Raw genomic sequence first — 12,653 nt, 5'->3', positions numbered from 1 at the left:
CGCCAGAACGGGCTGGGCCGACCATCAGGACCTACCGGAAAGAAGCCTTGGACCGACCATCAGGATCCACCGGGAAGAAGCCTACCGGCGCAATAGGCTGCAATGTAAAAAAAAAAAAAAAAAAAAAAAAAAGATCGCCAGTAGAACGCCCCTTGCGGAATCCATACTGGCGATCAGATAGAAGATTATAAGTGGAAAGGTGCTTTTGAGTCTTCCGGTTAAGGATTGATTCAAAAGCTTTAGATAGACATGAAAGTAAAGCTATTGGGCGGTAGTTTGAGGGATTGGAGAGGTCACCCTTCTTAGGCACAGGCTGTACAAAGGCATACTTCCAGCAGGAAGGAAAGATAGATGTTGATAGGCAGAGACGAAAGAGTTTGACCAGGCGGGGTGTCAGCACAGAAGCAGTTTTTAAGGACAATAGGAGGCACTCCATCAGGTCCGTAAACCTTCTGAGAGTTGAGGGTAGAGAGGGCATAGAAAACATCATTAGGAAGAATCTTAATAACAGGCATAAAGGAGTCAGAGGGGGGATGAGTAGGAGGAATATGCCCAGAATCGTCCAGGGTGGAGTTCTTACAGAAAGTTTGAGCGAAGAGTTCAGCCTTAGAGACAGATGAGACGGCAGTGCTGCCGTCAGGGTTAAGGAGAGGAGGGAAAGAGGAAGAAGTGAAATTGGAGGAGATATTTTTGCCTAGATGCCAGAAGTCATGGGAAGAATTAGAAGTGTTGACATTTTCTATTTATAAAAGAAGTTTTGGTAAGTCGGAGAATAGATTTGGCACGATTCCGGGCTGAAATGTATAGATGGATGAAGAGCTTTAATGATTAAAGGGGGTGTCAATAAGGTTTTGGGTGTTTAGGAACCAGGAAGGATATACGTAGCAATGGATTTAAGTTTGATAACTTAAGATTCAACAAAGACATAGGCAAGAATTGGTATACCACTAGAGTGGTGGATGAATGGAATAGACTTGGCAGTCATGTTAATTTTTATTCATGAAGGGGCTGGATAAAGTCATGGATAGTGTCGAGGTAATTAAGGTGGGGTTAGGATTACAGGACCTGCCTTGTGTAGGCCAACTGGCATCTTGCAGACTCCATACGTTATAAGGTTCTTATGAGAGAGAGAGAGAGAGAGAGAGAGAGAGAGAGAGAGAGAGAGAGAGAGAGAGAGATAATAATTTGTATAGGTTCTTGTGATCTCTTCTCTTTGAGTTGAGTGTATAAGAATAATTGCAAGAAGTGAGTCGTGAGGGTTTCAAAATGTCCGCAGTCAGTTGTTGCAATGACAAAGTTGACCACTTTTTTTTTTTATATGATCTGTGATCGGAAGTTAGTTTGTGAAGTTCCGATCTCCACATTCCGATTACCTTTTACAAAGATTTATTGTTTCCATTCCGATCGCCAATTGATGTCCCGATCAGATCGGAAGATCGGACGATCGGACTAATGATCGGAAATGCCCAGCTCTGGTATGAACATATAGTTAAATAAGAAAGGAACACCACATCTAAACCGCACAACTGTCAATAACTGTACACACCTGTCACGGGTCAACTTGCTCTGGAGGAATGGCCTCAGGTTGTTGTATGGGGTACGGCTCTTGAGCTTCTTTCCATTACTCACAGTCTCAAGGGCCGAGGAGTCTATGTTAATTTCTCTGTTGAGTGTCAGTAGGTTACATAAACCTAAATGACAAAAATGGAGCACACAATAAAATACAATTCCTTTTAACATCAGTACTCACTTGTATGGACCAGTCCACTTCTGCTCCATTTTCCCACCCTTCCGAGTCTCACTGCGAAGGTTTCTTTTAAGAACCTTCATCCCTACAGATCTGTTGAAGGTCTTCACTCCTTTTGCTTTCCTGTTCCTCTACTCGGCCTTCTGCTTTTCTCGGGCTGCTTCAACTCTCTGTTCCCGCTGCATAATAAAAGTAAAAGCATAAGCATTGATAGCACTATGATGACCGGATTGACTGTACTAAAATATAAATTTCATTGTGCAGACGATGCTTGTAATGTATGGTACAATATGGATGAAAGAATGATCATATGTAGCAGGACTTCAATTGGAATCAATGTCGAGTGTTTAATCTGGCCATATGACTGCAGTCATTACATTGAAATAGTCTGGAGACCAAATAAAGTCAGGCTAAAGCAGAGAATCAGTCTGGCAATGAATGTACTATGCTGAAACATGAAGTATAGCATCAATGTAGGGTAGGCGGTGGCCGAAGTGATAGCGTACTGGACCCACATTCGCCGCGTGATGGACGACGCGGGTTCGAATCCTCACGCTACCACTCGGATTTTTCAGTCACCGCCGAGTGGCTTAAAACTACCCACATGCTGTCCTGAAGACCACCCATCACCAGGACTCCAAGAGAGTCAAGAACGAGTCGGGGGCAGCATGAGCCAATGCAAGATGGCGCCACTATAAACACTCGCCTGCGCCAGAACGGGCTGGGCCGACCATCAGGCCCCACCTGGAAGAAGCCTTGGGCCGACCATCAGGCCCCACCGGGAAGATGCCTACCGGCGCATCCCGTAGTACTTGCAGAGTTCGTCGTTGATCTGTGGGGAATGAAGAGGTCAAAGTAGCAGCAGTAATACAACAGGTGTTATAATAGTATCATTTGTTTGCATTGTTAATAATACCTGAGGTTTGTTCAGCATCTTAGAGCTAACGAAGCATTAGTTGATGTAAATGTCCTCCTCTTACAACTGTATTGGTAATGATGCAGCTCTCAGGTATACCTGAATATAACATTACATCCTGATGACCATTCCATGAATTACAACAGAAATAACAGTAACATAAAGACTTACCGAGGGACAAAACTCACGTCCCTGATCAGTCAGGATCCTTGCAGGCTTGCCCCATCTAAGGAAAGCAGATGTCATTATACATATGAACAGTAAATCTGCGTCTTTTGTATCACATTCTTATATTATGCCTAAACATAATCAATTGATGGGAATGACAATGTCTGATATGATTAAATTTCATAATTAGTGCAAACAATATGGCAAGGCAAATAACTTTTATACAAGAACTAAAGTGAGCCTTTAATTGAAATAAAATTGAGAAATAAAACAGTTGTGAGAAGCAACAAACAGAGAAAAATGTTTGGGATTGGTACGACTGCACGGACTTTTACGTGCATTGATGACAAAACATGTTGCAACCTCAAAACAATTGTGGTAATACATGATTAAAGAAATAATGATTACCAGTAGCAAACTCATTAGATTGGACTCATTCCGTTTCACTAATATTGAAAATAGGGAAAATATCGTGGATGGATTGTATGACAAATTTTTTAAATGATTCTACCAATGTTGAATATGTTTTGTTTATTACATCAGATTGTTGAATGTTTGCATCTATTTTTGAGGGCAAAAAATCAATCACGGTGATGATGAGGTAAACTTCAAAGGAAAATCATGTACACTGAATTAATCTTGACATCAGGATACCTTTTTCTAAGATGGATTGTTTAGCATCCAAACTGACTATTTGAAATTACATTCATAAGTAGTGATGATATGGCAGTAAATAATTCATCCAAGTGCGGAAAATAATAATAAAAATGTGCCAGCGGATGAAGGAGCGTATGCACCTGGACACAACCCATATGCTGTCTTATCTTAACTGGAAAGAAGTCGACAAACTTTGCGTAGAAGTCGACAAACGTGCAAATGTACCTGTAGCCTTCATCACTAACAGCCATTGGACCTGGATAGTTTAATAAAGCAGGAAGCAAAAAATACATCATGCAAAGCCATCAAAACCCAACATAACAAATTAAATTAGCTTGTGAAGACACTAGGTAAAGCTAGATAAATCACCCATGCTAGATCAAATAATTCAGGCAAAGAGAAAGTGCATTATAACCCAGAAGAGAGAGAGAGAGAGAGAGAGAGAGAGAGAGAGAGAGAGAGAGAGAGAGAGAGAGAGAGAGAGAGAGAGAGAGAGAATTATAGTGTTCCATGAACAACAATGAGAGCTAACTACCATGCATTAGAAAGCATTGTTCTTCTCATATTTACAATTATCATAAAGTAGACCTAAAAGAGTAAGACTGCTGGCATTTGAGGTAGCTCACATATGTACAAAGTTTTAAGCAAGGCATTTGACAGAGTTAAAATAAATGTGGCAGCATGGGCTCTGAAAAGGCAGATGGTTCCTGAGAGATTGGATGAATTGGTGAGACATTGTATGAAACCTCAAAGAGTAAAGTGAAGGCTCCAGTAGGAATATTATTGGAGTTTAGCATCAGGCGGAGAACAGCCTATATATAGAGACATAGATGAGAGTTGCAACCAAAACCAGGCATTCCAAAAGCACAACCCAGAAAAGGCCCACAAGACATCAAAATGGTATCTGACCTGTCTCGTGACTTATAACAGTAACTATACATGGACAAAAGCATGTATATAGGTATGCATGCATATATGTGTGTGGAAGGGAGTTCTACAATCATGCAAGGGATAAGTTTCTGAAGGGATCATGTAAATTTAAGCTTGAGCAGAGATAGTGCGATTTCACCTTCAAAATCTAACTTTGAATCATCCATTTGTTGTATCCTTGTGTATGAGAAATGTGAGCATAATGTTAAAAGAACTAACAGTTTTCCCTTGTCCTATTATATATTCGCCAGAAGAAAAAATTGAAGCGTTAAAAATTATGTGTCTGTGCATGAGTGAGTGTTGGAATGTATGTACATTTGATTTCTGAACTTTTTTGCATACCTAATACTTGTACTATTTTTAAAAGAAACCCCGAGCCAAACCACCTGATAACATTTTTTACATATCTGATCCTCACCGACCAAGTCGACTTTTATAAGTTCCAACGGCTCCTTCACCTTTATGGGACGCATCTCTGGGGCCTGCGTCTTCATTGGCGTGTAGTGCTGGCACTCACTGTAGCGGCCCCTGTCAAGCAGTCTCGTGCTCTCCTCCAGTGAAAACGAAAGTGGGGCGTTGCAGCCCAGGCTAATGTTCAGTCTTACTTTGTATCAATGTTTTCGTTCGTGCTCCCGTCTCGCTGTTTCTTGTGCGTCTAATTGTTTATCTCTTGTTACTTGTTTATCTTCTGTCCGTCCACGCCCTCTTGTCGTCCATTCGTACACATTGTTCTACACATACACCCACACTTAAATGTCACCCACACTTCACAGCATTCACACAAACGCATACCCACACAAAACACCTTTTCTTGATGTTTTGTTTGTGCCCATGACCTTTGTGATTTTTGTCCAATAAAGTAACCCTGGCGGATATGACTTTCTCTATCCGTGAACCGATTATCACTTAGAACACTCGCTACCACCAACAATTGGTGACCCTGCAGTGTTGCTTTGGTTCAAGGTGGCTTATAGCCGGTGCCGCACCACGGGCACTCTCTCCCAGAGTGGAGGACCTGGGCAGGGTAGCTTGTCCATTCGTCCGCCCTCTCCTGGGGCAAAAATCCTCACCGCCGCTCGGGGCTCGTGATGCTGAGCACTCAGGTCGGGAGAAGCATGCCTACGCCCCTGTATGGTTGCCACCTTCAGGGTTCTCCCCGCCCTCCCCAGGCACCCTCTGTGCGCCTCTTCCAGGCACCCTCTGTGCCTCCCCAGGCACCCTCTGTGCCCTCCTCCTCCAGACGCCTTCTGCGTCTCCTCCAGGCACCTTTTGTGCCCTCCTCCAGACACCTTCTGCGTCTCCTCCAGGCACCCTCTGTGCGCCTCTTCCAGGTACCCTCTGTGCGCCTTCCAGGCACCCTCTGTGCGCCTCTTCCAGGCACCCTCTGTGCGCCTCTTCCAGGCACCCTCTGTGCGCCTCCTCCAGGCATCTTCAGCGCCTCCTCCAGGCATCTTCAGCGCCTCCTCCAGGCATCCTTTGTGCCCCCTCTCCAGGCATCTTTTGTGCCCCATGGTGCTTCTCCCAGCGCTCACCCACCCACCCCTCCCACTCCTGCTTCCTGCCTTCCCGCTGGTCCGGGGACTGAGACACGCACACCGTGTGACACGCACACAAGACTCAGTGAACACTCAAACACAGTGCGACACATTACTGAGACACAGTGCCACACACTAAGTGTACACGCCACACACAGACTCGGTGTACACGCCATACAGACTCAGTGTATACGCCACCACACACCACACAGACTCAGAGAGACACGCAAACACAGTGTGACACCCCACTGGGATTACTAGTATAACAGCCCCGGGTTCGACCCCTAGCCATCACAGGTTGAAAAATAAAAAAAAGGGAGAGGAAGAGAAAGAATAGTGACGCTAAGATTCCTCAACCTCATAGAGAGTGTACGGCTGGGTTCGAATCCCTGCTGTTTCCTCTCTGTAAGCTGCCACCAGGAGGTTGTAATATGGCACAACCCCCAAAGCCTGTAAGTGAGGAACGGCAGTTCTATGAACCAGGTGGGGCGGAACTAAACTAACTGTTTAGTTCCCAGACTCTCCCTGCCCTGGCAGGCCTGGCAACACTTGACTTTAACAACTGTCCCACCTGGCAGATAGTGTCCGTCGTTCCCCAGCTTACTATGGGTTGTTCCTTGAGGTAGATGGTATCCTCAGTCCCAAGTTTGGTAGTGTGGGGTCGTGGTTACCTTCGGAGGTCGTGGTGGGGGAGATTGCGAGACTGCACCGTAGGCTAGGAAGGCTGTATGCATTAATACAGGACATAGGCAGAAGACAGTTTATTGATTTGCTTCCCAAGTTCCCTTCCCCCTAACAATAATCCTCACTCCCGATGGGAGTGTAGCATGTTTTGGTTAATACAAAATTGCATTTAAATACACAGTTCAAAATATCCACCAAAAAAAAGAAAACCCTATCTAATAGTATGACTGAGGCTATGGAACTGGAGTCACAGGTTTAAGCCTCTTCCAGAAAAAGTCGTCTATGGGTCTCTGGTTCTAACCATATCCTCACTAGACGAAGGAAGTGTAGCATGTTTTGTTTACAAACGTGAAAACCTTTCTTATAATCCCTAACATTCTTATAGATAAATGCTACACACGAGATAGATGAACCCATGTCGGGATGTATCACAGGGCTACCGCCCGATTGGCTAGACACTCCGATTTTAATTTCCTGCACCGGCGTGCACACACACACACAAAAAAAACCTCATGACAAAAATAGGAAGAGAAGAGTAAGTATGAGAGAAAGATCAGACTGTTACAGCTAAAGGGGCGGTGAGGTCACTGTTTTGCCCCACGTCCACCAAGCGGGTGCCCCTTACCCGTTTTACACAATTTCCTTGGCTTGGTGGAGGCCTGAGAGCTACACTATATGCTGTTGTGCCGTGCCTAAAGGGGTGGTTTCGGAGCCGTTTCTACTCACATCACCAGCCTGCTGATCTCAGGGGCAGGGACTGGACTGGCTCGCCCTTACCTTGGCTCAGTTCAGGCACTCATGACTGAGGCATGACCCTTGTTCACCACTGGCGTCTGGGTCCATTCTCAACTCTCAATGGGGCAGCTTCAAGATGGCGGGCCACTCCTTGCCTAGCCAGGACACCGGCCTTCAGCTGTCTCTCGCCCTCACCTGTGCCGTGGAAAGGTTAAGTCCCGAATGAATCACTAATGAACGCCGGCTAGGGCTATCTCTCACTCCCAGACACTCAGGACTCTAGCGAGCGGTGAGCTTACCTGTGCCGTGGAAAGGTTAAGTCCCGAATGAATCTCGTCAGGCCGAGCGGTTAACTCGTGACCTTTCCCCTGACGTGGCCACCTCAAGGTTCCAACACGTTTCCTTCTCGCCTTTCAGCTTGGTACATTAATCAATCTTTCCTCTGCCTTTCTGAGGTTGTCTTTTTGTATGTTAATTCTAAACTTAATTTTCCCTTAATTTCTAAGTCCTAACGTATAAATATATATAAAAATAGGGATCCGGCTGGATTTATATCAGGGGTGCCAACCCAAGCTGTGGTTCGTATGTCTCGCTCTCTTCCCTTATCTACTTATGACATATTAACCTTTACGGGTATTGTTTCGGCTGAGGAGAAACTGGATCCGGTAAATAACCATGGCCATGTGCAAGGGATTATTCCCACTTTTCCCAGTTGGCTTTTAACTGGCTTCTGCGGTGTTGGTATGCCGGCAGGTACGTTACACTAGCTGCCCCCTGGATTAACCACCGCCTCCTGGATCTACCACCGCCCTCTTGGATTACCTTACTCTCCTGTGGATCCTCATAGATAGTGCAGTGTGTGCAGCACGTCCCCAGCAACAGTTAGTGTCACAGTGTTACTTACTAAGCATATAGTGTTGTGTTACAGTGCCTTTTTGAACACTGGTTCACTCCCCGAGCCACAGAGGCCCCTGGCACGTGCCAGCGCCTATAGTACACGCAGTTCGTTCCACTCTCACGGACTACCGCGGCTCCTGGCACATGCTGGCGCCATTCACTTTGCAACTCGCTGTGGCCCCCGGCTCTCTGGCATCTAGCGCCTTCCCACGCAGTCGTTCGACGCACTCACGACTGCCGCGGCTCCTGGCATATGCTAACGCCTCTCACTCCTCAACCGGCTGTGGCCCCTGGCACGCTGGCATCTAGCGCTTTACCACGCAGTCGTTCGACGCCCTTACGGACTGCCGAGGCCCCTGGCACGCTGGCAGCTAGCGCCTTCGCACGCAGTTCCCTCGACGCACTCTCTGACTGTTGTGGCCCCCGGCGCGTTTACGCCAGTGCCTGTTGCCCATCTCCACGCCGCTCGACTTCACCATACCTGACGACGACATGCAACTCTTCCTTTACTACGGCGGTGTCCTTCAGAGCACCACTCTTCTGCTCAGGACCCATCTACGTGGTTCGCGATTTTGGAGTGTGGATTCAAGCCTTCCAGGATCTATTAAACAGCCAACCACTCAACTCACCGCAGCTCAACTCACGCAGCCCACCTCACGCAGCCCAACTCACGCAGCCCAACTCACGCAGCTCGACTCCTCGCTGCTCAACCCCTCGCTTCTCAACCCCTCGCTGCTCAACCCCTCGCTGCTCAACTCATCACTGCTCAACACTTCAGCTCGACTCACCGTAGCTGTTGCCACTGCACAACTCACTCCAGCTCGACTTACTGTAGCTGTTGTCACTGCACTACTCACCCCAGCTCGACTCACCGTAGCTGAGCTCTCCTCAACTCAACTCAGCGCAACTTACCGCGCACCTCAACGCAACTCAACTCAGCGCAACTTACCGCGCACTTCAACGCAACTCTACTCAGCGCAACTCACCGCGCAACGCTACACACCGCAACGCATCACCGTGTCAGGACCCAGAAAACGAGGAAACAGAGGAGTGAGATATACAACTGTGTAAACACCTGACAGGACAAACACTAACAAAAAGGGTGACATATATATAAGTGTAAACATCTCAAGTACAAAGAGGAAACAACGAGGGTAAAGGAAAACAGATACCCAGAGAGGAAAGGCAGGTATACAACTGTGTAGACATCTGACAGGACAAACACTAACAAAAAAAGTGACATATATAACAGTGTAAGCATCTCAAGTACCAAAGAGAGGAAACAACGAGGGTAAAGGAAAACAGATACCCAGACTCAGATACAGAAAACAGATGCCCAGTGGGCGTGGTCAGAAAGTGTGAACAACCATTGAAAAAGACTCTGACCCGTGACGTCAGTCGTGGCGACATGTTATGAGCCAATAATTTAACAGAAAAATCACTGAGGGAGTGTCTTAAGACTGACTCACGAATAGTAGGAGAAGTAAAACAATACAACATAATGAGCTAGCAGATGGGTGTGACAGGAAGTATTGGCCACTGGTTATGTAGAAAATTAAGGGCGTGTCAAGGATGTAAGTCCGCCTAAAGCAAAGAAAAATGTGGCCTAGAAATCAGTAGTATGAGTAGACCGAGCTTGGTTCTCGCCTCAAGCAGACCTGCTACTCACTCAGCCGAGGATGGCTGTTGTGATCTTAATCGTGAGTAGAAATTCGAGAATCTAAGGGAAACCGACTGTATTGTCCTGGAGATTATAATGTAGGAGATGTGAAGTAGGATTGTGAGTGGGACAGGATTGTGATTATTTGTTTGCGATGTAAAGCAAAGGTAACACCACTGGGTGTGGTAAAATTGGGTGTTTCCATGACTTGTAGTAGATTATACTATAGGAATGTGTTATTAGGATTTTTGTGAAGAGAGTACATAATGATTGTGATGTAAGCAGAGAGATACAAACCACTGCTTGTGGAACGACGAGTGTTATTATTATTGGAAACAACTGAGCACATATTGTAGTATTATGTTTAAGACATGTCGTTTGTCATATGTTGCATCCATTGCTGAATATGCCAGCGTTATGATCGTCTGAGCATAGAATATTGCGTAAGGCAATTACTTTCATTTAATTTTAAATAAATGTATATTTACTTTTTCACTTGTTTATCCCCGAACTCCAGTCTCCAATAACAACTTAAGCCGGATCACGCTACCAGGGATACGAGACGGTGAGATCATTTATGGAGTAATTAATGAGTGATAAAAGAGTTGATTTAATACAAGAAAAGAAGGGTCTAAAACTGGCGGCAGCGGTATAGGGATAAATAGGGACATGTGCTTACAGTGCTTTTGTTTAATTTACTCTGACGAGAAAACGCCTCTTATTTTCATTAAGCTTTGCTCGTTTTAAGTGGCGGAAATAATAGTGACGATTTAATTATATAATTAATGGTTCTTCCGGAGGACATGGACTTTGACGATATGGTAATGGAAACTCTGGCCAACCACTGTTGTTCTGTAGTGCAATGGGTAGCACACGCGACTCAACCGAGAATTCATGAGTTCCTTCCCGGGCGGAGTGGAAAGGGATGGGCAGTCTCTCTCCACCCGCGCCGCGATCCATTCATCAGTGAGAGGGTGTCAGGTGACAGGCAGCGGCAGCGTCCTGCCTCTCAGGTTTGTTTGTTTTAGGATTGTTACCCCAGGATGGAGGGGAACACGGGGCTCTACGCCTCACAGGGTGGAGGTGTGCCGCGGCGGACGTGCAGCCATAGAGTGACTTTATAAAGGCCTAACCCGCGTCCCCCAGGTAGGAAGTGTAGAGTATGATCTAGAAAAAATGTGAAATACTAAGAAAAGTGTGAGGTATGGATAAAAAGTCATGAATGAAAAAAAAAAATGAAGCATATGGACAATAGTGTGAAGTATTAAGATAAATGTGTGAAGTAAGAGAATCAGAGGAAGAGGAGGCCAGGGTAGTGCCCCCCTCAGTTAACTACTACAAATAACATTAAATAAATAAATGAATAATAAATAAATAAATAAATATGCACACTTGCAGTGGAAAAAACGGAAAATGAGCGAAGAACAAAACAGGGAGTAACCTTTAATATAATAAGATGAAGGCTATAACGAAGAAGGGAGTAACCTTTAATATAATAAGATGAAGGCTATAACGAACAAGGGATTAACCTTTAATATAATAAGATGAAGGCTATAACGAACAAGGGAGTAACCTTTAATATAATAAGATGAAGGCTATAACGAACAAGGGAGTAACCTTTAATATAATAAGATGAAGGCTATAACGAACAAGGGAGTAACCTTTAATATAATAAGATGAAGGCTATAACGAACAAGGGAGTAACCTTTAATATAATAAGATGAAGGCTATAACGAAGAAGGAGTAACCTTTAATATAATAAGATGAAGGCTATAACGAAGAGGGAGTAACATTTAATATAATAAGATGAAGGCTATAAAGAACAAGGTAGTAAACTTTAATATAATAATATGAAGGCTATAACGAAGAATGGAGTAACCTTTAATATAATAAGATGAAGGCTATAACGAAGAAGGGAGTAACCTTTAATATAATAAGATGAAGGCTATAACGAACAAGGGAGTAACCTTTAATATAATAAGATGAAGGCTATAACGAAGAAGGGAGTAACCTTTAATATAATAAGATGAAGGCTATAACGAACAAGGGAGTAACCGCCTCACATAAATATAAGGAAAAGAAGGCTATAACGAACAAGGGAGTGACCTTAAAAGTAATGAAAAGAAGGCTATAATTAACATAACTCAAGAGTAACTTTGTAGGCAGATCCTTTTCTCATGATAATACATATGCAAAGTGGCAGCACTCCTAGAAACAGGGCGTGTGTGAGTTTTAACGGATGAATTTATTAAAGAATTAGGGCTCGCAGTAAATAACTGTGAAGCGAAACCCGTGAATATTGTCTCTGTGCAAAGATACCATATTGAAAATGACGGTAAAAGACAAGTTAATATGGAAGGAAAAAGTAGTTTCCAAGACTTATTGATAACACGCGATGTAGATTTGCCGACTCATATTATGTTGAGTACTGATTTGTCGTGTAGCACGAGATTATTTTGAAAACATTGCAACTAAATGAGGAACAAAAGAACGAAGCTTAAAACTGATAATAGCAGGTGAAACCAAACAATTATGCCAGGAACAATGTCTTATATCTAGAGGTGAAGGATCTTAGCTAAATGTAGATGGAAATGAAGAAGGTCTCACTGAAAATAAGGCCGTACGTTGCCAAGCAGCGGAACCTTTGCAACTGCATGCATCTGTTGCAGGTTACATAACGCTAGTGACGCAACTACAGGCAAGTGAAGCTTTATTTGAGCCTTG

The 12,653-nt window shown here is 44.5% G+C and overlaps 1 long non-coding RNA gene across 2 annotated transcripts; it reads right to left on the bottom strand.

Moving 5' to 3' along the window:
- Positions 1-10,300: 10,300 nt before the first annotated feature.
- LOC126986511 (uncharacterized) lies at positions 10,301-12,058 on the bottom strand. Of its 2 annotated transcripts, none has more exons than XR_007739796.1 (3): positions 11,809-12,058; positions 11,459-11,634; positions 10,301-11,414 (listed from the first exon to the last, which is right to left on the bottom strand). It is a non-coding gene; the product is annotated as an uncharacterized LOC126986511 (long non-coding RNA). The 2 variants fall into 2 exon arrangements; XR_007739800.1 differs by having other exon boundaries at positions 10,301-11,370.
- Between the last annotated feature and the right edge of the window lie 595 nt (positions 12,059-12,653).

The sequence above is a fragment of the Eriocheir sinensis genome, chromosome 6 (genome assembly GCF_024679095.1).
Source record: "Eriocheir sinensis breed Jianghai 21 chromosome 6, ASM2467909v1, whole genome shotgun sequence".
NCBI lineage: Eukaryota > Metazoa > Arthropoda > Malacostraca > Decapoda > Varunidae > Eriocheir > Eriocheir sinensis.
Note: the sequence above shows the minus strand (reverse complement) of the source record. Positions and strands in the feature narration are given on the sequence as shown.